The sequence below is a fragment of the Pleurodeles waltl genome, chromosome 4_1 (assembly GCF_031143425.1).
Source record: "Pleurodeles waltl isolate 20211129_DDA chromosome 4_1, aPleWal1.hap1.20221129, whole genome shotgun sequence".
Taxonomy (NCBI): domain Eukaryota; kingdom Metazoa; phylum Chordata; class Amphibia; order Caudata; family Salamandridae; genus Pleurodeles; species Pleurodeles waltl.
Window position 1 is genome coordinate 76,054,540 of NC_090442.1, and position 25,503 is coordinate 76,080,042.

The window sequence follows — 25,503 nt, forward strand, 5'->3', positions numbered from 1 at the left end:
TCACACACACCTTATTACTGCGAGCAGCAGGCTGTAGAGTGCAGACGTCACATATAATACCATGGACTCTGACTAGCACTGAGTTATACCTACTCTGGGATTCCAGCTGTGGGACTAGCTTACTCTCTTGTCTACTCACCATGCTGGAAGTGAGAGTGAGTCTTACTCTCTTCTGCAATCACTCTGTGCCCTAAAGTTCAGTCTTAGTCTCTCGTCTGCTCACTCTCTGCAGTAAGTGTGCAAAGCTGTCAGTGACTCAGCCAGTCTAAGCCTCCTAGCTCATTTAAAAATCCACTGCCTCAGACATTGACAGAACACAACTCTAGTGAGGAAAGACTTCTTTTTAACAGTGCTTTGGTTAGCAGTACCATACAACTCTCACACAGTCACTATCTCTTCTAATCGATGCAAGTTCACATAGATGTCTTTTAAAATGCAATTTCTGTGTCCCTCATGTGGTAATGTCTTTAACAATGCTATATCTTTGTTTTATGGTAAAACAATTTGATATGGTATACATATTGGACCAGTCTTACTGTACATTCTAGTAACGGTAAGCTGGCGTGATACTAGTGAAACACACTGGAAACAGTACACAGGCCAGTCACAGTGTACCAGCATTTGGGTCCAGTTTTGTCTAGCCGACGTTACCTTACATACTAATTACAGTAAATAGGTGTGCTACTGGAGAAAGACACAAGTAACAGCATGCAGGCATTTGTTTCTTACACATATTACTATCAGTAAGCACACATGCTACTGTCCAAACTCAGTTCTAAAACTGCAGAGACTTCTGTTACAGTATAAGGACATTTGTGAAAGCATTACGGGCATACAGTGTCCACACACTCACATCTTTGCTGCTGTACAGGCACACAGTGTTTCTTAAAGCACAACAAATCAGCTGTGCTGTGGTAAATACAGTGGAATTTAGAAACTTGTGATTTGTTTACCTATGTATTTTTTCTTTGCACCTGCAATTTCTGCTATATGCTCAATTATTAGAAGCAATGCTTGTTAATAAATCCATGCCGTAAAACATTATCTGTGTGCTGCACACTACAGAATGTAGAAAGATGTATTAAAGTACACAGTATCATGCTGTGTACACAAATTTCAATTTGTCCCTGTGTGCCAATGTACGAACTCTTGTTTTACTCGAATTGATCCATGGTGCAGTTACTGGGCGTGAGTGTGAAAACTGTTAATTTTCGCACAACAGTCTTAAGGATGCACATAAAACTTTGAGCTATTTTGTTTAAATAGTCGTTTTAGTGTGAAATACTTTCAATAAATCCCCAAGAATTGTAGAAAGTGATATAGAAAGAAATTGAAAGCTTCTTTCATGTGTGAAGGGGGCACCCAGATTGATCCATGGTGCAGTTACTGGGTGTGAGTGTGAAAACTGTTAATTTTCAACAAGAGTCATAAGGATGCACATAAAACTTTGAGCTATTTTGCTTAATTAGTCGTTTTAGTGTGACATACTTTCAAAAAATCCCCAAGAATTGAAAAAAGCGATACAGAAAGAAATTGACAGCTTCTTTAAAGTATTAAGGGGGCACCCGGATTTGAACCAGGGACCTCTTGATCTGCAGTCAAATGCTCTACCACTGAGCTATACCCCCTTGTTGTACTATCTAGAAGTGGATGGACTAGAAACCGCTGCTGTGGATCTCATCAGAACGGCTTCCTCTTTTATAGGCTCTCTATACCACCTGCTGATTTATTAGTCACAGGGTCTGGGACACAGCCTGACTCATGCCCCTGGCTACAAGCTGATGGACACACTCAACACACCTGATGCTTCACTATTCACACCAAAATACATAGCATGACAGCAGGTCCTAGGCCAAGGGTGCCAATTCACTCTCAAGCTTACTCTTGCTTCACTAGTCACAGGGACTGCTATGGAGACTGGCTGCTGGTCCTTTCACACAACCCTCTTACGGACGCAGATAAAACCTAAAACTCTTTTTAATTAGTGGTTTTTCTGTGACATACTTTCAAGAAATCTCCAGAAATTGAAATAAGTAACAGAGAAATTTTTTTTTGTTCCTTAAAATGAGAAGTGGGAAGCAAGACTTGAACTGGGGATCTCTTGATCTGCAGTCACATACTTTACTGCTGAGCTATACACATCCTCTTTTCCTGAAATATGCCTTCACACACACCTTATTACTGCGAGCAGCAGGCTGTAGAGTGCAGACGTCACATATAATACCATGGACTCTGACTAGCACTGAGTTATACCTACTCTGGGATTCCAGCTGTGGGACTAGCTTACTCTCTTGTCTATTCACCATGCTGGAAGTGAGAGTGAGTCTTACTCTCTTCTGCAATCACTCTGTGCCCTAAATTTCAGTCTTAGTCTCTCGTCTGCTCACTCTCTGCAGTAAGTGTGCAAAGCTGTCAGTGACTCAGCCAGTCTAAGCCTCCTAGCTCATTTAAAAATCCACTGCCTCAGACATTGACAGAACACAACTCTAGTGAGGAACGACTTCTTTTTAACAGTGCTTTGGTTAGCAGTACCATACAACTCTCACACAGTCACTATCTCTTCTAATCGATGCAAGTTCACATAGATGTCTTTTAAAATGCAATTTCTGTGTCCCTCACGTGGTAATGTCTTTAACAATGCTATATCTTTGTTTTATGGTAAAACAATTTGATATGGTATACATATTGGACCAGTCTTACTGTACATTCTAGTAACGGTAAGCTGGCGTGATACTAGTGAAACACACTGGAAACAGTACACAGGCCAGTCACAGTGTACCAGCATTTGGGTCCAGTTTTGTCTAGCCGACGTTACCTTACATACTAATTACAGTAAATAGGTGTGCTACTGGAGAAAGACACAAGTAACAGCATGCAGGCATTTGTTTCTTACACATATTACTATCAGTAAGCACACATGCTACTGTCCAAACTCAGTTCTAAAACTGCAGAGACTTCTGTTACAGTATAAGGACATTTGTGAAAGCATTACGGGCATACAGTGTCCACACACTCACATCTTTGCTGCTGTACAGGCACACAGTGTTTCTTAAAGCACAACAAATCAGCTGTGCTGTGGTAAATACAGTGGAATTTAGAAACTTGTGATTTGTTTACCTATGTATTTTTTCTTTGCACCTGCAATTTCTGCTATATGCTCAATTATTAGAAGCAATGCTTGTTAATAAATCCATGCCGTAAAACATTATCTGTGTGCTGCACACTACAGAATGTAGAAAGATGTATTAAAGTACACAGTATCATGCTGTGTACACAAATTTCAATTTGTCCCTGTGTGCCAATGTACGAACTCTTGTTTTACTCGAATTGATCCATGGTGCAGTTACTGGGCGTGAGTGTGAAAACTGTTAATTTTCGCACAACAGTCTTAAGGATGCACATAAAACTTTGAGCTATTTTGTTTAAATAGTCGTTTTAGTGTGAAATACTTTCAATAAATCCCCAAGAATTGTAGAAAGTGATATAGAAAGAAATTGAAAGCTTCGTTCATGTGTGAAGGGGGCACCCAGATTGATCCATGGTGCAGTTACTGGGTGTGAGTGTGAAAACTGTTAATTTTCAACAAGAGTCATAAGGATGCACATAAAACTTTGAGCTATTTTGCTTAATTAGTCGTTTTAGTGTGACATACTTTCAAAAAATCCCCAAGAATTGAAAAAAGCGATACAGAAAGAAATTGACAGCTTCTTTAAAGTATTAAGGGGGCACCCGGATTTGAACCAGGGACCTCTTGATCTGCAGTCAAATGCTCTACCACTGAGCTATACCCCCTTGTTGTATTATCTGGCAGTGGATGGACTAGAAACTGCTGCTGTGGATCTCATCAGAACGGCTTCCTCTTTTATAGGCTCTCTATACCACCTGCTGATTTATTAGTCACAGGGTCTGGGACACAGCCTGACTCATGCCCCTGGCTACAAGCTGATGGACACACTCAACACACCTGATGCTTCACTATTCACACCAAAATACATAGCATGACAGCAGGTCCTAGGCCAAGGGTGCCAATTCACTCTCAAGCTTACTCTTGCTTCACTAGTCACAGGGACTGCTATGGAGACTGGCTGCTGGTCCTTTCACACAACCCTCTTACGGACGCAGATAAAACCTAAAACTCTTTTTAATTAGTGGTTTTTCTGTGACATACTTTCAAGAAATCTCCAGAAATTGAAATAAGTAACAGAGAAATTTTTTTTTGTTCCTTAAAAGGAGAAGTGGGAAGCAAGACTTGAACTGGGGACCTCTTGATCTGCAGTCACATACTTTACTGCTGAGCTATACACATCCTCTTTTCCTGAAATATGCCTTCACACACACCTTATTACTGCGAGCAGCAGGCTGTAGAGTGCAGACGTCACATATAATACCATGGACTCTGACTAGCACTGAGTTATACCTACTCTGGGATTCCAGCTGTGGGACTAGCTTACTCTCTTGTCTACTCACCATGCTGGAAGTGAGAGTGAGTCTTACTCTCTTCTGCAATCACTCTGTGCCCTAAATTTCAGTCTTAGTCTCTCGTCTGCTCACTCTCTGCAGTAAGTGTGCAAAGCTGTCAGTGACTCAGCCAGTCTAAGCCTCCTAGCTCATTTAAAAATCCACTGCCTCAGACATTGACAGAACACAACTCTAGTGAGGAAAGACTTCTTTTTAACAGTGCTTTGGTTAGCAGTACCATACAACTCTCACACAGTCACTATCTCTTCTAATCGATGCAAGTTCACATAGATGTCTTTTAAAATGCAATTTCTGTGTCCCTCACGTGGTAATGTCTTTAACAATGCTATATCTTTGTTTTATGGTAAAACAATTTGATATGGTATACATATTGGACCAGTCTTACTGTACATTCTAGTAACGGTAAGCTGGCGTGATACTAGTGAAACACACTGGAAACAGTACACAGGCCATTCACAGTGTACCAGCATTTGGGTCCAGTTTTGTCTAGCCGACGTTACCTTACATACTAATTACAGTAAATAGGTGTGCTACTGGAGAAAGACACAAGTAACAGCATGCAGGCATTTGTTTCTTACACATATTACTATCAGTAAGCACACATGCTACTGTCCAAACTCAGTTCTAAAACTGCAGAGACTTCTGTTACAGTATAAGGACATTTGTGAAAGCATTACGGGCATACAGTGTCCACACACTCACATCTTTGCTGCTGTACAGGCACACAGTGTTTCTTAAAGCACAACAAATCAGCTGTGCTGTGGTAAATACAGTGGAATTTAGAAACTTGTGATTTGTTTACCTATGTATTTTTTCTTTGCACCTGCAATTTCTGCTATATGCTCAATTATTAGAAGCAATGCTTGTTAATAAATCCATGCCGTAAAACATTATCTGTGTGCTGCACACTACAGAATGTAGAAAGATGTATTAAAGTACACAGTATCATGCTGTGTACACAAATTTCAATTTGTCCCTGTGTGCCAATGTACGAACTCTTGTTTTACTCGAATTGATCCATGGTGCAGTTACTGGGCGTGAGTGTGAAAACTGTTAATTTTCGCACAACAGTCTTAAGGATGCACATAAAACTTTGAGCTATTTTGTTTAAATAGTCGTTTTAGTGTGAAATACTTTCAATAAATCCCCAAGAATTGTAGAAAGTGATATAGAAAGAAATTGAAAGCTTCTTTCATGTGTGAAGGGGGCACCCAGATTGATCCATGGTGCAGTTACTGGGTGTGAGTGTGAAAACTGTTAATTTTCAACAAGAGTCATAAGGATGCACATAAAACTTTGAGCTATTTTGCTTAATTAGTCGTTTTAGTGTGACATACTTTCAAAAAATCCCCAAGAATTGAAAAAAGCGATACAGAAAGAAATTGACAGCTTCTTTAAAGTATTAAGGGGGCACCCGGATTTGAACCAGGGACCTCTTGATCTGCAGTCAAATGCTCTACCACTGAGCTATACCCCCTTGTTGTACTATCTAGAAGTGGATGGACTAGAAACCGCTGCTGTGGATCTCATCAGAACGGCTTCCTCTTTTATAGGCTCTCTATACCACCTGCTGATTTATTAGTCACAGGGTCTGGGACACAGCCTGACTCATGCCCCTGGCTACAAGCTGATGGACACACTCAACACACCTGATGCTTCACTATTCACACCAAAATACATAGCATGACAGCAGGTCCTAGGCCAAGGGTGCCAATTCACTCTCAAGCTTACTCTTGCTTCACTAGTCACAGGGACTGCTATGGAGACTGGCTGCTGGTCCTTTCACACAACCCTCTTACGGACGCAGATAAAACCTAAAACTCTTTTTAATTAGTGGTTTTTCTGTGACATACTTTCAAGAAATCTCCAGAAATTGAAATAAGTAACAGAGAAATTTTTTTTTGTTCCTTAAAATGAGAAGTGGGAAGCAAGACTTGAACTGGGGATCTCTTGATCTGCAGTCACATACTTTACTGCTGAGCTATACACATCCTCTTTTCCTGAAATATGCCTTCACACACACCTTATTACTGCGAGCAGCAGGCTGTAGAGTGCAGACGTCACATATAATACCATGGACTCTGACTAGCACTGAGTTATACCTACTCTGGGATTCCAGCTGTGGGACTAGCTTACTCTCTTGTCTATTCACCATGCTGGAAGTGAGAGTGAGTCTTACTCTCTTCTGCAATCACTCTGTGCCCTAAATTTCAGTCTTAGTCTCTCGTCTGCTCACTCTCTGCAGTAAGTGTGCAAAGCTGTCAGTGACTCAGCCAGTCTAAGCCTCCTAGCTCATTTAAAAATCCACTGCCTCAGACATTGACAGAACACAACTCTAGTGAGGAACGACTTCTTTTTAACAGTGCTTTGGTTAGCAGTACCATACAACTCTCACACAGTCACTATCTCTTCTAATCGATGCAAGTTCACATAGATGTCTTTTAAAATGCAATTTCTGTGTCCCTCACGTGGTAATGTCTTTAACAATGCTATATCTTTGTTTTATGGTAAAACAATTTGATATGGTATACATATTGGACCAGTCTTACTGTACATTCTAGTAACGGTAAGCTGGCGTGATACTAGTGAAACACACTGGAAACAGTACACAGGCCAGTCACAGTGTACCAGCATTTGGGTCCAGTTTTGTCTAGCCGACGTTACCTTACATACTAATTACAGTAAATAGGTGTGCTACTGGAGAAAGACACAAGTAACAGCATGCAGGCATTTGTTTCTTACACATATTACTATCAGTAAGCACACATGCTACTGTCCAAACTCAGTTCTAAAACTGCAGAGACTTCTGTTACAGTATAAGGACATTTGTGAAAGCATTACGGGCATACAGTGTCCACACACTCACATCTTTGCTGCTGTACAGGCACACAGTGTTTCTTAAAGCACAACAAATCAGCTGTGCTGTGGTAAATACAGTGGAATTTAGAAACTTGTGATTTGTTTACCTATGTATTTTTTCTTTGCACCTGCAATTTCTGCTATATGCTCAATTATTAGAAGCAATGCTTGTTAATAAATCCATGCCGTAAAACATTATCTGTGTGCTGCACACTACAGAATGTAGAAAGATGTATTAAAGTACACAGTATCATGCTGTGTACACAAATTTCAATTTGTCCCTGTGTGCCAATGTACGAACTCTTGTTTTACTCGAATTGATCCATGGTGCAGTTACTGGGCGTGAGTGTGAAAACTGTTAATTTTCGCACAACAGTCTTAAGGATGCACATAAAACTTTGAGCTATTTTGTTTAAATAGTCGTTTTAGTGTGAAATACTTTCAATAAATCCCCAAGAATTGTAGAAAGTGATATAGAAAGAAATTGAAAGCTTCGTTCATGTGTGAAGGGGGCACCCAGATTGATCCATGGTGCAGTTACTGGGTGTGAGTGTGAAAACTGTTAATTTTCAACAAGAGTCATAAGGATGCACATAAAACTTTGAGCTATTTTGCTTAATTAGTCGTTTTAGTGTGACATACTTTCAAAAAATCCCCAAGAATTGAAAAAAGCGATACAGAAAGAAATTGACAGCTTCTTTAAAGTATTAAGGGGGCACCCGGATTTGAACCAGGGACCTCTTGATCTGCAGTCAAATGCTCTACCACTGAGCTATACCCCCTTGTTGTATTATCTGGCAGTGGATGGACTAGAAACTGCTGCTGTGGATCTCATCAGAACGGCTTCCTCTTTTATAGGCTCTCTATACCACCTGCTGATTTATTAGTCACAGGGTCTGGGACACAGCCTGACTCATGCCCCTGGCTACAAGCTGATGGACACACTCAACACACCTGATGCTTCACTATTCACACCAAAATACATAGCATGACAGCAGGTCCTAGGCCAAGGGTGCCAATTCACTCTCAAGCTTACTCTTGCTTCACTAGTCACAGGGACTGCTATGGAGACTGGCTGCTGGTCCTTTCACACAACCCTCTTACGGACGCAGATAAAACCTAAAACTCTTTTTAATTAGTGGTTTTTCTGTGACATACTTTCAAGAAATCTCCAGAAATTGAAATAAGTAACAGAGAAATTTTTTTTTGTTCCTTAAAAGGAGAAGTGGGAAGCAAGACTTGAACTGGGGACCTCTTGATCTGCAGTCACATACTTTACTGCTGAGCTATACACATCCTCTTTTCCTGAAATATGCCTTCACACACACCTTATTACTGCGAGCAGCAGGCTGTAGAGTGCAGACGTCACATATAATACCATGGACTCTGACTAGCACTGAGTTATACCTACTCTGGGATTCCAGCTGTGGGACTAGCTTACTCTCTTGTCTACTCACCATGCTGGAAGTGAGAGTGAGTCTTACTCTCTTCTGCAATCACTCTGTGCCCTAAATTTCAGTCTTAGTCTCTCGTCTGCTCACTCTCTGCAGTAAGTGTGCAAAGCTGTCAGTGACTCAGCCAGTCTAAGCCTCCTAGCTCATTTAAAAATCCACTGCCTCAGACATTGACAGAACACAACTCTAGTGAGGAAAGACTTCTTTTTAACAGTGCTTTGGTTAGCAGTACCATACAACTCTCACACAGTCACTATCTCTTCTAATCGATGCAAGTTCACATAGATGTCTTTTAAAATGCAATTTCTGTGTCCCTCACGTGGTAATGTCTTTAACAATGCTATATCTTTGTTTTATGGTAAAACAATTTGATATGGTATACATATTGGACCAGTCTTACTGTACATTCTAGTAACGGTAAGCTGGCGTGATACTAGTGAAACACACTGGAAACAGTACACAGGCCATTCACAGTGTACCAGCATTTGGGTCCAGTTTTGTCTAGCCGACGTTACCTTACATACTAATTACAGTAAATAGGTGTGCTACTGGAGAAAGACACAAGTAACAGCATGCAGGCATTTGTTTCTTACACATATTACTATCAGTAAGCACACATGCTACTGTCCAAACTCAGTTCTAAAACTGCAGAGACTTCTGTTACAGTATAAGGACATTTGTGAAAGCATTACGGGCATACAGTGTCCACACACTCACATCTTTGCTGCTGTACAGGCACACAGTGTTTCTTAAAGCACAACAAATCAGCTGTGCTGTGGTAAATACAGTGGAATTTAGAAACTTGTGATTTGTTTACCTATGTATTTTTTCTTTGCACCTGCAATTTCTGCTATATGCTCAATTATTAGAAGCAATGCTTGTTAATAAATCCATGCCGTAAAACATTATCTGTGTGCTGCACACTACAGAATGTAGAAAGATGTATTAAAGTACACAGTATCATGCTGTGTACACAAATTTCAATTTGTCCCTGTGTGCCAATGTACGAACTCTTGTTTTACTCGAATTGATCCATGGTGCAGTTACTGGGCGTGAGTGTGAAAACTGTTAATTTTCGCACAACAGTCTTAAGGATGCACATAAAACTTTGAGCTATTTTGTTTAAATAGTCGTTTTAGTGTGAAATACTTTCAATAAATCCCCAAGAATTGTAGAAAGTGATATAGAAAGAAATTGAAAGCTTCTTTCATGTGTGAAGGGGGCACCCAGATTGATCCATGGTGCAGTTACTGGGTGTGAGTGTGAAAACTGTTAATTTTCAACAAGAGTCATAAGGATGCACATAAAACTTTGAGCTATTTTGCTTAATTAGTCGTTTTAGTGTGACATACTTTCAAAAAATCCCCAAGAATTGAAAAAAGCGATACAGAAAGAAATTGACAGCTTCTTTAAAGTATTAAGGGGGCACCCGGATTTGAACCAGGGACCTCTTGATCTGCAGTCAAATGCTCTACCACTGAGCTATACCCCCTTGTTGTACTATCTAGAAGTGGATGGACTAGAAACCGCTGCTGTGGATCTCATCAGAACGGCTTCCTCTTTTATAGGCTCTCTATACCACCTGCTGATTTATTAGTCACAGGGTCTGGGACACAGCCTGACTCATGCCCCTGGCTACAAGCTGATGGACACACTCAACACACCTGATGCTTCACTATTCACACCAAAATACATAGCATGACAGCAGGTCCTAGGCCAAGGGTGCCAATTCACTCTCAAGCTTACTCTTGCTTCACTAGTCACAGGGACTGCTATGGAGACTGGCTGCTGGTCCTTTCACACAACCCTCTTACGGACGCAGATAAAACCTAAAACTCTTTTTAATTAGTGGTTTTTCTGTGACATACTTTCAAGAAATCTCCAGAAATTGAAATAAGTAACAGAGAAATTTTTTTTTGTTCCTTAAAATGAGAAGTGGGAAGCAAGACTTGAACTGGGGATCTCTTGATCTGCAGTCACATACTTTACTGCTGAGCTATACACATCCTCTTTTCCTGAAATATGCCTTCACACACACCTTATTACTGCGAGCAGCAGGCTGTAGAGTGCAGACGTCACATATAATACCATGGACTCTGACTAGCACTGAGTTATACCTACTCTGGGATTCCAGCTGTGGGACTAGCTTACTCTCTTGTCTATTCACCATGCTGGAAGTGAGAGTGAGTCTTACTCTCTTCTGCAATCACTCTGTGCCCTAAATTTCAGTCTTAGTCTCTCGTCTGCTCACTCTCTGCAGTAAGTGTGCAAAGCTGTCAGTGACTCAGCCAGTCTAAGCCTCCTAGCTCATTTAAAAATCCACTGCCTCAGACATTGACAGAACACAACTCTAGTGAGGAACGACTTCTTTTTAACAGTGCTTTGGTTAGCAGTACCATACAACTCTCACACAGTCACTATCTCTTCTAATCGATGCAAGTTCACATAGATGTCTTTTAAAATGCAATTTCTGTGTCCCTCACGTGGTAATGTCTTTAACAATGCTATATCTTTGTTTTATGGTAAAACAATTTGATATGGTATACATATTGGACCAGTCTTACTGTACATTCTAGTAACGGTAAGCTGGCGTGATACTAGTGAAACACACTGGAAACAGTACACAGGCCAGTCACAGTGTACCAGCATTTGGGTCCAGTTTTGTCTAGCCGACGTTACCTTACATACTAATTACAGTAAATAGGTGTGCTACTGGAGAAAGACACAAGTAACAGCATGCAGGCATTTGTTTCTTACACATATTACTATCAGTAAGCACACATGCTACTGTCCAAACTCAGTTCTAAAACTGCAGAGACTTCTGTTACAGTATAAGGACATTTGTGAAAGCATTACGGGCATACAGTGTCCACACACTCACATCTTTGCTGCTGTACAGGCACACAGTGTTTCTTAAAGCACAACAAATCAGCTGTGCTGTGGTAAATACAGTGGAATTTAGAAACTTGTGATTTGTTTACCTATGTATTTTTTCTTTGCACCTGCAATTTCTGCTATATGCTCAATTATTAGAAGCAATGCTTGTTAATAAATCCATGCCGTAAAACATTATCTGTGTGCTGCACACTACAGAATGTAGAAAGATGTATTAAAGTACACAGTATCATGCTGTGTACACAAATTTCAATTTGTCCCTGTGTGCCAATGTACGAACTCTTGTTTTACTCGAATTGATCCATGGTGCAGTTACTGGGCGTGAGTGTGAAAACTGTTAATTTTCGCACAACAGTCTTAAGGATGCACATAAAACTTTGAGCTATTTTGTTTAAATAGTCGTTTTAGTGTGAAATACTTTCAATAAATCCCCAAGAATTGTAGAAAGTGATATAGAAAGAAATTGAAAGCTTCTTTCATGTGTGAAGGGGGCACCCAGATTGATCCATGGTGCAGTTACTGGGTGTGAGTGTGAAAACTGTTAATTTTCAACAAGAGTCATAAGGATGCACATAAAACTTTGAGCTATTTTGCTTAATTAGTCGTTTTAGTGTGACATACTTTCAAAAAATCCCCAAGAATTGAAAAAAGCGATACAGAAAGAAATTGACAGCTTCTTTAAAGTATTAAGGGGGCACCCGGATTTGAACCAGGGACCTCTTGATCTGCAGTCAAATGCTCTACCACTGAGCTATACCCCCTTGTTGTATTATCTGGCAGTGGATGGACTAGAAACTGCTGCTGTGGATCTCATCAGAACGGCTTCCTCTTTTATAGGCTCTCTATACCACCTGCTGATTTATTAGTCACAGGGTCTGGGACACAGCCTGACTCATGCCCCTGGCTACAAGCTGATGGACACACTCAACACACCTGATGCTTCACTATTCACACCAAAATACATAGCATGACAGCAGGTCCTAGGCCAAGGGTGCCAATTCACTCTCAAGCTTACTCTTGCTTCACTAGTCACAGGGACTGCTATGGAGACTGGCTGCTGGTCCTTTCACACAACCCTCTTACGGACGCAGATAAAACCTAAAACTCTTTTTAATTAGTGGTTTTTCTGTGACATACTTTCAAGAAATCTCCAGAAATTGAAATAAGTAACAGAGAAATTTTTTTTTGTTCCTTAAAAGGAGAAGTGGGAAGCAAGACTTGAACTGGGGACCTCTTGATCTGCAGTCACATACTTTACTGCTGAGCTATACACATCCTCTTTTCCTGAAATATGCCTTCACACACACCTTATTACTGCGAGCAGCAGGCTGTAGAGTGCAGACGTCACATATAATACCATGGACTCTGACTAGCACTGAGTTATACCTACTCTGGGATTCCAGCTGTGGGACTAGCTTACTCTCTTGTCTACTCACCATGCTGGAAGTGAGAGTGAGTCTTACTCTCTTCTGCAATCACTCTGTGCCCTAAATTTCAGTCTTAGTCTCTCGTCTGCTCACTCTCTGCAGTAAGTGTGCAAAGCTGTCAGTGACTCAGCCAGTCTAAGCCTCCTAGCTCATTTAAAAATCCACTGCCTCAGACATTGACAGAACACAACTCTAGTGAGGAAAGACTTCTTTTTAACAGTGCTTTGGTTAGCAGTACCATACAACTCTCACACAGTCACTATCTCTTCTAATCGATGCAAGTTCACATAGATGTCTTTTAAAATGCAATTTCTGTGTCCCTCACGTGGTAATGTCTTTAACAATGCTATATCTTTGTTTTATGGTAAAACAATTTGATATGGTATACATATTGGACCAGTCTTACTGTACATTCTAGTAACGGTAAGCTGGCGTGATACTAGTGAAACACACTGGAAACAGTACACAGGCCATTCACAGTGTACCAGCATTTGGGTCCAGTTTTGTCTAGCCGACGTTACCTTACATACTAATTACAGTAAATAGGTGTGCTACTGGAGAAAGACACAAGTAACAGCATGCAGGCATTTGTTTCTTACACATATTACTATCAGTAAGCACACATGCTACTGTCCAAACTCAGTTCTAAAACTGCAGAGACTTCTGTTACAGTATAAGGACATTTGTGAAAGCATTACGGGCATACAGTGTCCACACACTCACATCTTTGCTGCTGTACAGGCACACAGTGTTTCTTAAAGCACAACAAATCAGCTGTGCTGTGGTAAATACAGTGGAATTTAGAAACTTGTGATTTGTTTACCTATGTATTTTTTCTTTGCACCTGCAATTTCTGCTATATGCTCAATTATTAGAAGCAATGCTTGTTAATAAATCCATGCCGTAAAACATTATCTGTGTGCTGCACACTACAGAATGTTATAAGATGTATTAAAGTACACAGTATCATGCTGTGTACACAAATTTCAATTTGTCCCTGTGTGCCAATGTACGAACTCTTGTTTTACTCGAATTGATCCATGGTGCAGTTACTGGGCGTGAGTGTGAAAACTGTTAATTTTCGCACAACAGTCTTAAGGATGCACATAAAACTTTGAGCTATTTTGTGTAAATAGTCGTTTTAGTGTGAAATACTTTCAATAAATCCCCAAGAATTGTAGAAAGTGATATAGAAAGAAATTGAAAGCTTCTTTCATATGTGAAGGGGGCACCCAGATGGATCCATGGTGCAGTTACTGGGTGTGAGTGTGAAAACTGTTAATTTTCAACAAGAGTCATAAGGATGCACATAAAACTTTGAGCTATTTTGCTTAATTAGTCGTTTTAGTGTGACATACTTTCAAAAAATCCCCAAGAATTGAAAAAAGCGATACAGAAAGAAATTGACAGCTTCTTTAAAGTATTAAGGGGGCACCCGGATTTGAATCAGGGACCTCTTGATTTGCAGTCAAATGCTCTACCACTGAGCTATACCCCCTTGTTGTACTATCTGGAAGTGTATGGACTAGAAACTGCTGCTGTGGATCTCATCAGAACGGCTTCCTCTTTTATAGGCTCTCTATACCACCTGCTGATTTATTAGTCACAGGGTCTGGGACACAGCCTGACTCATGCCCCTGGCTACAAGCTGATGGACACACTCAACACACCTGATGCTTCACTATTCACACCAAAATACATAGCATGACAGCAGGTCCTAGGCCAAGGGTGCCAATTCACTCTCAAGCTTACTCTTGCTTCACTAGTCACAGGGACTGCTATGGAGACCGGCTGCTGGTCCTTTCACACAACCCTCTTACGGACGCAGATAAAACCTAAAACTCTTTTTAATTAGTGGTTTTTCTGTGACATACTTTCAAGAAATCTCCAGAAATTGAAATAAGTAACAGAGAATTTTTTTTTTGTTCCTTAAAAGGAGAAGTGGGAAGCAAGACTTGAACTGGGGACCTCTTGATCTGCAGTCACATACTTTACTGCTGAGCTATACACTTCCTCTTTTCCTGAAATATTCCTTCACACACACCTTATTACTGCGAGCAGCAGGCTGTAGAGTGCAGACGTCACATATAATACCATGGACTCTGACTAGCACTGAGTTATACCTACTCTGGGATTCCAGCTGTGGGACTAGCTTACTCTCTTGTCTACTCACCATGCTGGAAGTGAGAGTGAGTCTTACTCTCTTCTGCCATCACTCTGTGCCCTAAATTTCAGTCTTAGTCTCTCGTCTGCTCACTCTCTGCAGTAAGTGTGCAAAGCTGTCAGTGACTCAGCCAGTCTAAGCCTCCTAGCTCATTTAAAAATCCACTGCCTCAGACATTGACAGAACACAACTCTAGTGAGGAAAGACTTATTTTTAACAGTGCTTTGGTTAGCAGTACCATACAACTCTCACACAGTCACTATCTCTTCTAATCGATGCAAGTTCACATAGATGTCTTTTAAAATGCAATTTCTGTGTCCCTCACGTGGTAATGTCTTTAACAATGCTATATCTTTGTTTTATGGTAAAACAATTTGATATGGTATACATATTGGACCAGTCTTACTGTACATTCTAGTAACGGTAAGCTGGCGTGATACTAGTGAAACACACTGGAAACAGTACACAGGCCAGTCACAGTGTACCAGCATTTGGGTCCAGTTTTGTCTAGCCGACGTTACCTTACATACTAATTACAGTAAATAGGTGTGCTACTGGAGAAAGACACAAGTAACAGCATGCAGGCATTTGTTTTTTACACATATTACTATCAGTAAGCACACTTGCTACTGTCCAAACTCAGTTCTAAAACTGCAGAGACTTCTGTTACAGTATAAGGACATTTGTGAAAGCATTACGGGCATACAGTGTCCACACACTCACATCTTTGCTGCTGTACAGGCACACAGTGTTTCTTAAAGCACAACAAATCAGCTGTGCTGTTGTGAATACAGTGGAATTTAGAAACTTGTGATTTGTTTACCTATGTATTTTTTCTTTGCACCTGCAATTTCTGCTATATGCTCAATTATTAGAAGCAATGCTTGTTAATAAATCCATGCCGTAAAACATTATCTGTGTGCTGCACACTACAGAATGTTATAAGATGTATTAAAGTACACAGTATCATGCTGTGAACACAAATTTCAATTTGTCCCTGTGTGCCAATGTACGAACTCTTGTTTTACTCGAATTGATCCATGGTGCAGTTACTGGGCGTGAGTGTGAAAACTGTTAATTTTCGCACAACAGTCTTAAGGATGCACATAAAACTTTGAGCTATTTTGTGTAAATAGTCGTTTTAGTGTGAAATACTTTCAATAAATCCCCAAGAATTGTAGAAAGTGATATAGAAAGAAATTGAAAGCTTCTTTCATATGTGAAGGGGGCACCCAGATGGATCCATGGTGCAGTTACTGGGTGTGAGTGTGAAAACTGTTAATTTTCAACAAGAGTCATAAGGATGCACATAAAACTTTGAGCTATTTTGCTTAATTAGTCGTTTTAGTGTGACATACTTTCAAAAAATCCCCAAGAATTGAAAAAAGCGATACAGAAAGAAATTGACAGCTTCTTTAAGGTATTAAGGGGGCACCCGGATTTGAATCAGGGACCTCTTGATCTGCAGTCAAATGCTCTACCACTGAGCTATACCCCCTTGTTGTACTATCTGGAAGTGGATGGACTAGAAACTGCTGCTGTGGATCTCATCAGAACGGCTTCCTCTTTTATAGGCTCTCTATACCACCTGCTGATTTATTAGTCACAGGGTCTGGGACACAGCCTGACTCATGCCCCTGGCTACAAGCTGATGGACACACTCAACACACCTGATGCTTCACTATTCACACCAAAATACATAGCATGACAGCAGGTCCTAGGCCAAGGGTGCCAATTCACTCTCAAGCTTACTCTTGCTTCACTAGTCACAGGGACTGCTATGGAGACCGGCTGCTGGTCCTTTCACACAACCCTCTTACGGACGCAGATAAAACCTAAAACTCTTTTTAATTAGTGGTTTTTCTGTGACATACTTTCAAGAAATCTCCAGAAATTGAAATAAGTAACAGAGAATTTTTTTTTTGTTCCTTAAAAGGAGAAGTGGGAAGCAAGACTTGAACTGGGGACCTCTTGATCTGCAGTCACATACTTTACTGCTGAGCTATACACTTCCTCTTTTCCTGAAGTATGCCTTCACACACACCTTATTACTGCGAGCAGCAGGCTGTAGAGTGCAGACGTCACATATAATACCATGGACTCTGACTAGCACTGAGTTATACCTACTCTGGGATTCCAGCTGTGGGACTAGCTTACTCTCTTGTCTACTCACCATGCTGGAAGTGAGAGTGAGTCTTACTCTCTTCTGCCATCACTCTGTGCCCTAAATTTCAGTCTTAGTCTCTCGTCTGCTCACTCTCTGCAGTAAGTGTGCAAAGCTGTCAGTGACTCAGCCAGTCTAAGCCTCCTAGCTCATTTAAAAATCCACTGCCTCAGACATTGACAGAACACAACTCTAGTGAGGAAAGACTTATTTTTAACAGTGCTTTGGTTAGCAGTACCATACAACTCTCACACAGTCACTATCTCTTTTAATCGATGCAAGTTCACATAGATGTCTTTTAAAATGCAATTTCTGTGTCCCTCACGTGGTAATGTCTTTAACAATGCTATATCTTTGTTTTATGGTAAAACAATTTGATATGGTATACATATTGGACCAGTCTTACTGTACATTCTAGTAACGGTAAGCTGGCGTGATACTAGTGAAACACACTGGAAACAGTACACAGGCCAGTCACAGTGTACCAGCATTTGGGTCCAGTTTTGTCTAGCCGACGTTACCTTACATACTAATTACAGTAAATAGGTGTGCTACTGGAGAAAGACACAAGTAACAGCATGCAGGCATTTGTTTCTTACACATATTACTATCAGTAAGCACACTTGCTACTGTCCAAACTCAGTTCTAAAACTGCAGAGACTTCTGTTACAGTATAAGGACATTTGTGAAAGCATTACGGGCATACAGTGTCCACACACTCACATCTTTGCTGCTGTACAGGCACACAGTGTTTCTTAAAGCACAACAAATCAGCTGTGCTGTTGTGAATACAGTGGAATTTAGAAACTTGTGATTTGTTTACCTATGTATTTTTTCTTTGCACCTGCAATTTCTGCTATATGCTCAATTATTAGAAGCAATGCTTGTTAATAAATCCATGCCGTAAAACATTATCTGTGTCCTGCACACTACAGAATGTAGAAAGATGTATTAAAGTACACAGTATCATGCTGTGTACACAAATTTCAATTTGTCCCTGTGTGCCAATGTACGAACTCTTGTTTTACTCGAATTGATCCATGGTGCATTTACTGGGCGTGAGTGTGAAAACTGTTAATTTTCGCACAACAGTCTTAAGGATGCACATAAAACTTTGAGCTATTTTGTTTAAATAGTCGTTTTAGTGTGAAATACTTTCAATAAATCCCCAAGAATTGTAGAAAGTGATATAGAAAGAAATTGAAAGCTTCTTTAAAGTATTAAGGGGGCACCCGGATTTGAACCAGAGACCTCTTGACCTGCAGTCAAATGCTCTACCACTGAGCTATACCCCCTTGTTGTACTATCTGGAAGTGGATGGACTAGAAACTGCTGCTGTGGATCTCATCAGAACGGCTTCCTCTTTTATAGGCTCTCTATACCACCTGCTGATTTATTAGTCACAGGGTCTGGGACACAGCCTGACTCATGCCCCTGGCTACAAGCTGATGGACACACTCAACACACCTGCTGCTTCACTATTCACCCCAAAATACATAGCATGACAGCAGGTCCTAGGCCAAGGGTGCCAATTCACTCTCAAGCTTACTCTTGCTTCACTAGTCACAGGGACTGCTATGGAGACGGGCTGCTGGTCCTTTCACACAACCCTCTTACGGACGCAGATAAAACCTAAAACTCTTTTTAATTAGTGGTTTTTCTGTGACATACTTTCAAGAAATCTCCAGAAATTGAAATAAGTAACAGAGAAATTTTTTTTTGTTCCTTAAAAGGAGAAGTGGGAAGCAAGACTTGAACTGGGGACCTCTTGATCTGCAGTCACATACTTTACTGCTGAGCTATACACATCCTCTTTTCCTGAAATATGCCTTCACACACACCTTATTACTGCGAGCAGCAGGCTGTAGAGTGCAGACGTCACATATAATACCATGGACTCTGACTAGCACTGAGTTATACCTACTCTGGGATTCCAGCTGTGGGACTAGCTTACTCTCTTGTCTACTCACCATGCTGGAAGTGAGAGTGAGTCTTACTCTCTTCTGCAATCACTCTGTGCCCTAAATTTCAGTCTTAGTCTCTCGTCTGCTCACTCTCTGCAGTAAGTGTGCAAAGCTGTCAGTGACTCAGCCAGTCTAAGCCTCCTAGCTCATTTAAAAATCCACTGCCTCAGACATTGACAGAACACAACTCTAGTGAGGAAAGACTTCTTTTTAACAGTGCTTTGGTTAGCAGTACCATTCAACTCTCACACAGTCACTATCTCTTCTAATCGATGCAAGTTCACATAGATGTCTTTTAAAATGCAATTTCTGTGTCCCTCACGTGGTAATGTCTTTAACAATGCTATATCTTTGTTTTATGGTAAAACAATTTGATATGGTATACATATTGGACCAGTCTTACTGTACATTCTAGTAACGGTAAGCTGGCGTGATACTAGTGAAACACACTGGAAACAGTACACAGGCCAGTCACAGTGTACCAGCATTTGGGTCCAGTTTTGTCTAGCCGACGTTACCTTACATACTAATTACAGTAAATAGGTGTGCTACTGGAGAAAGACACAAGTAACAGCATGCAGGCATTTGTTTCTTACACATATTACTATCAGTAAGCACACATGCTACTGTCCAAACTCAGTTCTAAAACTGCAGAGACTTCTGTTACAGTATAAGGACATTTGTGAAAGCATTACGGGCATACAGTGTCCACACACTCACATCTTTGCTGCTGTACAGGCACACAGTGTTTCTTAAAGCACAACAAATCAGCTGTGCTGTGGTAAATACAGTGGAATTTAGAAACTTGTGATTTGTTTACCTATGTATTTTTTCTTTGCACCTGCAATTTCTGCTATATGCTCAATTATTAGAAGCAATGCTTGTTAATAAATCCATGCTGTAAAACATTATCTGTGTGCTGCACACTACAGAATGTAGAAAGATGTATTAAAGTACACAGTATCATGCTGTGTACACAAATTTCAATTTGTCCCTGTGTGCCAATGTACGAACTCTTGTTTTACTCGAATTGATCCATGGTGCAGTTACTGGGCGTGAGTGTGAAAACTGTTAATTTTCGCACAACAGTCTTAAGGATGCACATAAAACTTTGAGCTATTTTGTTTAAATAGTCGTTTTAGTGTGAAATACTTTCAATAAATCCCCAAGAATTGTAGAAAGTGATATAGAAAGAAATTGAAAGCTTCTTTCATGTGTGAAGGGGGCACCCAGATTGATCCATGGTGCAGTTACTGAGTGTGAGTGTGAAAACTGTTAATTTTCAACAAGAGTCATAAGGATGCACATAAAACTTTGAGCTATTTTGCTTAATTAGTCGTTTTAGTGTGACATACTTTCAAAAAATCCCCAAGAATTGAAAAAAGCGATACAGAAAGAAATTGACAGCTTCTTTAAAGTATTAAGGGGGCACCCGGATTTGAACCAGGGACCTCTTGATCTGCAGTCAAATGCTCTACCACTGAGCTATACCCCCTTGTTGTACTATCTGGAAGTGGATGGACTAGAAACTGCTGCTGTGGATCTCATCAGAACGGCTTCCTCTTTTACAGGCTCTCTATACCACCTGCTGATTTATTAGTCACAGGGTCTGGGACACAGCCTGACTCATGCCCCTGGCTACAAGCTGATGGACACACTCAACACACCTGATGCTTCACTATTCACACCAAAATACATAGCATGACAGCAGGTCCTAGGCCAAGGGTGCCAATTCACTCTCAAGCTTACTCTTGCTTCACTAGTCACAGGGACTGCTATGGAGACTGGCTGCTGGTCCTTTCACACAACCCTCTTACGGACGCAGATAAAACCTAAAACTCTTTTTAATTAGTGGTTTTTCTGTGACATACTTTCAAGAAATCTCCAGAAATTGAAATAAGTAACAGAGAATTTTTTTTTTGTTCCTTAAAAGGAGAAGTGGGAAGCAAGACTTGAACTGGGGACCTCTTGATCTGCAGTCACATACTTTACTGCTGAGCTATACACATCCTCTTTTCCTGAAATATGCCTTCACACACACCTTATTACTGCGAGCAGCAAGCTGTAGAGTGCAGACGTCACATACAGGGAGTGCAGAATTATTAGCAAATGAGTATTTTGACCACATCATCCTCTTTATGCATGTTGTCTTACTCCAAGCTGTATATGCCCGAAAGCCTACTATCAATTAAGCATATTAGGTGATGTGCATCTCTGTAATGAGAAGGGGTGTGGTCTAATGACATCAACACCCTATATCAGGTGTGCATAATTATTAGGCAACTTCCTTTCCTTTGGCAAAATGGGTCAAAAGAAGGACTTGACAGGCTCAGAAAAGTCAAAAATAGTGAGATATCTTGCAGAGGGATGCAGCACTCTTAAAATTGCAAAGCTTCTGAAGCGTGATCATCGAACAATCAAGCGTTTCTTTCAAAATAGTCAACAGGGTGGCAAGAAGCGTGTGGAAAAACCAAGGCGCAAAATAACTGCCCATGAACTGAGAAAAGTCAAGCGTGCAGCTGCCACGATGCCACTTGCCACCAGTTTGGCCATATTTCAGAGCTGCAACATCACTGGAGTGCCCAAAAGCACAAGGTGTGCAATACTCAGAGACATGGCCAAGGTAAGAAAGGCTGAAAGACGACCACCACTGAACAAGACACACAAGCTGAAACGTCAAGACTGGGCCAAGAAATATCTCAAGACTGATTTTTCTAAGGTTTTATGGACTGATGAAATGAGAGTGAGTCTTGATGGGCCAGATGGATGGGCCCGTGGCTGGATTGGTAAAGGGCAGAGAGCTCCAGTCCGACTCAGACGCCAGCAAGGTGGAGGTGGAGTACTGGTTTGGGCTGGTATCATCAAAGATGAGCTTGTGGGGCCTTTTCGAGTTGAGGATGGAGTCAAGCTCAACTCCCAGTCCTACTGCCAGTTCCTGGAAGACACCTTCTTCAAGCAGTGGTACAGGAAGAAGTCTGCATCCTTCAAGAAAAACATGATTTTCATGCAGGACAATGCTCCATCACACGCGTCCAAGTACTCCACAGCATGGCTGGCAAGAAAGGGTATAAAAGAAGGAAATCTAATGACATGGCCTCCTTGTTCACCTGATCTGAACCCCATTGAGAACCTGTGGTCCATCATCAAATGTGAGATTTACAAGGAGGGAAAACAGTACACCTCTCTGAACAGTGTCTGGGAGGCTGTGGTTGCTGCTGCACGCAATGTTGATGGTGAACAGATCAAAACACTGACAGAATCCATGGATGGCAGGCTTTTATGTGTCCTTGCAAAGAAAGGTGGCTATATTGGTCACTGATTTGTTTTTGTTTTGTTTTTGAATGTCAGAAATGTATATTTGTGAATGTTGAGATGTTATATTGGTTTCACTGGTAATAATAAATAATTGAAATGGGTATATATTTTTTTTTGTTAAGTTGCCTAATAATTATGCACAGTAATAGTCACCTGCACACACAGATATCCCCCTAACATAGCTAAAACTAAAAACAAACTAAAAACTACTTCCAAAAATATTCAGCTTTGATATTAATGAGTTTTTTGGGTTCATTGAGAACATGGTTGTTGTTCAATAATAAAATTAATCCTCAAAAATACAACTTGCCTAATAATTCTGCACTCCGTGTATAATACCATGGACTCTGACTAGCACTGAGTTATACCTACTCTGGGATTCCAGCTGTGGGACTAGCTTACTCTCTTGTCTACTCACCATGCTGGAAGTGAGAGTGAGTCTTACTCTCTTCTGCAATCACTCTGTGCCCTAAATTTCAGTCTTAGTCTCTCGTCTGCTCACTCTCTGCAGTAAGTGTGCAAAGCTGTCAGTGACTCAGCCAGTCTAAGCCTCCTAGCTCATTTAAAAATCCACTGCCTCAGACATTGACAGAACACAACTCTAGTGAGGAAAGACTTCTTTTTAACAGTGCTTTGGTTAGCAGTACCATACAACTCTCACACAGTCACTATCTCTTCTAATCGATGCAAGTTCACATAGATGTCTTTTAAAATGCAATTTCTGTGTCCCTCACGTGGTAATGTCTTTAACAATGCTATATCTTTGTTTTATGGTAAAACAATTTGATATGGTATACATATTGGACCAGTCTTACTGTACATTCTAGTAACGGTAAGCTGGCGTGATACTAGTGAAACACACTGGAAACAGTACACAGGCCATTCACAGTGTACCAGCATTTGGGTCCAGTTTTGTCTAGCCGACGTTACCTTACATACTAATTACAGTAAATAGGTGTGCTACTGGAGAAAGACACAAGTAACAGCATGCAGGCATTTGTTTCTTACACATATTACTATCAGTAAGCACACATGCTACTGTCCAAACTCAGTTCTAAAACTGCAGAGACTTCTGTTACAGTATAAGGACATTTGTGAAAGCATTACGGGCATACAGTGTCCACACACTCACATCTTTGCTGCTGTACAGGCACACAGTGTTTCTTAAAGCACAACAAATCAGCTGTGCTGTGGTAAATACAGTGGAATTTAGAAACTTGTGATTTGTTTACCTATGTATTTTTTCTTTGCACCTGCAATTTCTGCTATATGCTCAATTATTAGAAGCAATGCTTGTTAATAAATCCATGCCGTAAAACATTATCTGTGTGCTGCACACTACAGAATGTTATAAGATGTATTAAAGTAAACAGTATCATGCTGTGTACACAAATTTCAATTTGTCCCTGTGTGCCAATGTACGAACTCTTGTTTTACTCGAATTGATCCATGGTGCAGTTACTGGGCGTGAGTGTGAAAACTGTTAATTTTCGCACAACAGTCTTAAGGATGCACATAAAACTTTGAGCTATTTTGTTTAAATAGTCGTTTTAGTGTGAAATACTTTCAATAAATCCCCAAGAATTGTAGAAAGTGATATAGAAAGAAATTGAAAGCTTCTTTCATGTGTGAAGGGGGCACCCAGATTGATCCATGGTGCAGTTACTGGGTGTGAGTGTGAAAACTGTTAATTTTCAACAAGAGTCATAAGGATGCACATAAAACTTTGAGCTATTTTGCTTAATTAGTCGTTTTAGTGTGACATACTTTCAAAAAATTCCCAAGAATTGAAAAAAGCGATACAGAAAGAAATTGACAGCTTCTTTAAAGTATTAAGGGGGCACCCGGATTTGAACCAGGGACCTCTTGATCTGCAGTCAAATGCTCTACCACTGAGATATACCCCCTTGTTGTACTATCTGGAAGTGGATGGACTAGAAACTGCTGCTGTGGATCTCATCAGAACGGCTTCCTCTTTTATAGGCTCTCTATACCACCTGCTGATTTATTAGTCACAGGGTCTGGGACACAGCCTGACTCATGCCCCTGGCTACAAGCTGATGGACACACTCAACACACCTGATGCTTCACTATTCACACCAAAATACATAGCATGACAGCAGGTCCTAGGCCAAGGGTGCCAATTCACTCTCAAGCTTACTCTTGCTTCACTAGTCACAGGGACTGCTATGGAGACTGGCTGCTGGTCCTTTCACACAACCCTCTTACGGACGCAGATAAAACCTAAAACTCTTTTTAATTAGTGGTTTTTCTGTGACATACTTTCAAGAAATCTCCAGAAATTGAAATAAGTAACAGAGAAATTTTTTTTTGTTCCTTAAAAGGAGAAGTGGGAAGCAAGACTTAAACTGGGGACCTCTTGATCTGCAGTCACATACTTTACTGCTGAGCTATACACATCCTCTTTTCCTGAAATATGCCTTCACACACACCTTATTACTGCGAGCAGCAGGCTGTAGAGTGCAGACGTCACATATAATACCATGGACTCTGAATAGCACTGAGTTATACCTACTCTGGGATTCCAGCTGTGGGACTAGCTTACTCTCTTGTCTACTCACCATGCTGGAAGTGAGAGTGAGTCTTACTCTCTTCTGCAATCACTCTGTGCCCTAAATTTCAGTCTTAGTCTCTCGTCTGCTCACTCTCTGCAGTAAGTGTGCAAAGCTGTCAGTGACTCAGCCAGTCTAAGCCTCCTAGCTCATTTAAAAATCCACTGCCTCAGACATTGACAGAACACAACTCTAGTGAGGAAAGACTT

General features: G+C 40.7%; 11 non-coding genes across 11 annotated transcripts; all 11 read right to left on the reverse strand.

Annotated features, from left to right (window-relative positions):
• Window positions 1-1,556: 1,556 nt before the first annotated feature.
• On the reverse strand, window positions 1,557-1,628 carry TRNAC-GCA (transfer RNA cysteine (anticodon GCA)). Its single transcript has one exon. It is a non-coding gene; the product is annotated as a tRNA-Cys (tRNA).
• A 2,092-nt stretch (window positions 1,629-3,720) lies between these two features.
• Window positions 3,721-3,792, reverse strand: TRNAC-GCA (transfer RNA cysteine (anticodon GCA)). The gene has a single exon. It is a non-coding gene; the product is annotated as a tRNA-Cys (tRNA).
• A 2,092-nt stretch (window positions 3,793-5,884) lies between these two features.
• Window positions 5,885-5,956, reverse strand: TRNAC-GCA (transfer RNA cysteine (anticodon GCA)). Its single transcript has one exon. It is a non-coding gene; the product is annotated as a tRNA-Cys (tRNA).
• A 2,092-nt stretch (window positions 5,957-8,048) lies between these two features.
• On the reverse strand, window positions 8,049-8,120 carry TRNAC-GCA (transfer RNA cysteine (anticodon GCA)). The gene has a single exon. It is a non-coding gene; the product is annotated as a tRNA-Cys (tRNA).
• A 2,092-nt stretch (window positions 8,121-10,212) lies between these two features.
• Window positions 10,213-10,284, reverse strand: TRNAC-GCA (transfer RNA cysteine (anticodon GCA)). The gene has a single exon. It is a non-coding gene; the product is annotated as a tRNA-Cys (tRNA).
• A 2,092-nt stretch (window positions 10,285-12,376) lies between these two features.
• On the reverse strand, window positions 12,377-12,448 carry TRNAC-GCA (transfer RNA cysteine (anticodon GCA)). The gene has a single exon. It is a non-coding gene; the product is annotated as a tRNA-Cys (tRNA).
• A 2,092-nt stretch (window positions 12,449-14,540) lies between these two features.
• Window positions 14,541-14,612, reverse strand: TRNAC-GCA (transfer RNA cysteine (anticodon GCA)). Its single transcript has one exon. It is a non-coding gene; the product is annotated as a tRNA-Cys (tRNA).
• A 2,092-nt stretch (window positions 14,613-16,704) lies between these two features.
• On the reverse strand, window positions 16,705-16,776 carry TRNAC-GCA (transfer RNA cysteine (anticodon GCA)). The gene has a single exon. It is a non-coding gene; the product is annotated as a tRNA-Cys (tRNA).
• A 1,889-nt stretch (window positions 16,777-18,665) lies between these two features.
• Window positions 18,666-18,737, reverse strand: TRNAC-GCA (transfer RNA cysteine (anticodon GCA)). The gene has a single exon. It is a non-coding gene; the product is annotated as a tRNA-Cys (tRNA).
• A 2,092-nt stretch (window positions 18,738-20,829) lies between these two features.
• TRNAC-GCA (transfer RNA cysteine (anticodon GCA)) lies at window positions 20,830-20,901 on the reverse strand. The gene has a single exon. It is a non-coding gene; the product is annotated as a tRNA-Cys (tRNA).
• A 3,655-nt stretch (window positions 20,902-24,556) lies between these two features.
• TRNAC-GCA (transfer RNA cysteine (anticodon GCA)) lies at window positions 24,557-24,628 on the reverse strand. Its single transcript has one exon. It is a non-coding gene; the product is annotated as a tRNA-Cys (tRNA).
• Between the last annotated feature and the right edge of the window lie 875 nt (window positions 24,629-25,503).